Consider the following 2,342-nt stretch of genomic DNA (forward strand, 5'->3'; position numbering starts at 1 on the left):
TCCCATGAATGAATAAATAAAATCTTTTAAAAAAATATTTGTCTTACCTACTCAGCCTGTTGCTTCTATATCATTTAATGGATGGTCCAACATTTCACCTCTGATTTGAAATGCCAACTTCATAGTATGATAAGTTTGTATCTAAAATTATACTTCTTTTTGTACTTTCAATTCTTCTCAACTCCATCATCTATCGATACCCATTTTGGTTACTGTAGTTTTCTAATACATGATACTATCTATAAGATTAAATACTATCACAAAGTTGCACACTTCTCAATGTATTTCTTTTAAAATTTTGTCCTTGCTAGTCTCACATTTATTTGTTCAGATAAACACAGAATCCCTATTTTCAAGTTCAGGAAAAAAAAAAAAAAAACATGCCATTGGGATTTTCACAGGGATTGTGTTAAATGTATAGGCTGGCTAGAGATAAAATTATCATCTTTATAGCACTGAGGCATCCATCCAAGAAAATAGCATGTCTCTCCATTTAACCAATCCTTCCTCTAAGATTCTCCTTAAAACTTTGTAATTTTCTTCATACAGGCCTTATACATTTGGGGCTTTTACTCAAGCTTTAAATGTGTTGGATGGGATTAGAATATTTCATTTTACTTCTACTTTGTTATATTTGTTTACTTTCAAATCGTGTTATTTTAAAATTTATTTATGAATGCCATATCTGAAACCATTAAAGCATAGCTGCTCGGATTATGTAATGCGCATATTCCAGTGTGCCTTTTTCATACACAATACAATATAAAGGATACCCCCAGAGCCATCTGCAGCCTCACTGTTTTGTATACTTCAGTGAACTTGGCTTTCCTGCTAAACAACTGTATACATTAATGCCCCTTATTTTTAATTCCAAATTAATTAGTCTTCTTAAGAAGAAAGGTAAATATTCTTTGCAAATGTATTTTTTATTATTTTTTTAAGCAGGCTTTAATTTACTTCATTTTTATCGTATGAAACTATGTGGTGGCCACATCTAGAGCCTGGGCTCTCGACATGGAGACTCTGGAGTGGGTCTTTACAAGATGGTCAGTGAATTCCTGATAGGAAGACTTGGTGAACACACTCTCTTTCCAGAGGTCACAGGTGAGATAGCTGTAGGTCTTGGAAGTGACATCAAAAGTGGCCTTGGTGAAGTTGCCTAGGGCGGCAGCGTAGCCTCTGGCTGAGGCGTAGCACCTGTCGATACCGACCATCCTCAGTAGCTTCTTGGCCAGCACATCTGGGGGCAGGGATGGGGCTCAATAGCACAGAGCCACAGTGGCTGGTCACCCGCATGGGACAGTATGGGGCTTGCTGATCGTGTTCCCCTAGCAGCTTTGCCCCCAGTGACGATAGAAAACTGGCCAGGCCATGGCTCCACAGATGGCAATGGCTACCTCCCCTGGAGCACTTGACACCCAGACCCACATATCCCCTGCAATCTCCTATGTCCACAAATGCCCTGAACCTGGTCTGTTAACCAGCACGGGCCTGCTTTTGCACAGACTGAATCTTCAAAACCTCATCCTTGGGCAGCCCGGGTGGCTCAGTGGTTCAGCGCCGCCTTCGGCCCAGGGCGTGATCCTGGAGACCTGGGATGGAGTTCTGTGTGAGCTCCCTGCATGGAGGCTGCATCTCCCTCTGCCTGTGTCTCTGCCTCTCTCTCCCTCTCTCTCTCTCATAAATAAATAAAATCTTAAAAAAAAAAAAACAAAACACCTCATCCTTGAGGGAGGAAGGAAGAAGTCCCCAGGAAGAAGTCCATGATCTCAGGGTCCTTGACAGGCAGGGAGAAGAGAAAGATCTCCTTCAGGGACATGACCTTCACGCCCTTGACTGGGTGGCCAGGCTTGGTGACAGGGATCCACTCATTGTCCTCAGCCTTGCCTCTGCGAGCTCTGTGGCCTCAGTTCTGGCCCCAGCTTTGGAAGCCAACCCAGCCTCTCATTCCAGGGCCCCCTGGGCCCCCTGGGTCCTCCCCCAGCACCGACATCATCCCCCATTTGGTGTTTTCTCCAAGAAGATGACAGATATTTGTAAATTTAAATGACTTGTCTTTTCCACTATTGTCTCAATAGTTTGCTCAGGACTGCAAGCTACAGGGACATTGAGACCAACAAATGATTATGTAGGATGGTTACAGTTATATAAGAATATAAGAATATTCACTGTAGTAGGTCATACGACATTTTTTTCACATGGCTCAGTTGTTTCTGTAACTATTTCCACCATCACATTAAACTCAGTATGCTTAAAACCCAGAACTGATCCTCCTCCTCACCCCAAAGAGCGATTCCTATTGACCTATCCTTTGTCTATTAACTGGTCCCAGGTACACAAAG

At 42.6% G+C, this 2,342-nt stretch overlaps 1 pseudogene; it reads right to left on the reverse strand.

The window, feature by feature from the left end:
- Window positions 1–953: 953 nt before the first annotated feature.
- LOC140627663 (small ribosomal subunit protein uS5-like) lies at window positions 954–2,003 on the reverse strand (annotated as a pseudogene).
- Window positions 2,004–2,342: the final 339 nt, after the last annotated feature.

This window comes from Canis lupus, chromosome X, assembly GCF_048164855.1.
Source record: "Canis lupus baileyi chromosome X, mCanLup2.hap1, whole genome shotgun sequence".
In the NCBI taxonomy this organism is placed as follows: domain Eukaryota; kingdom Metazoa; phylum Chordata; class Mammalia; order Carnivora; family Canidae; genus Canis; species Canis lupus.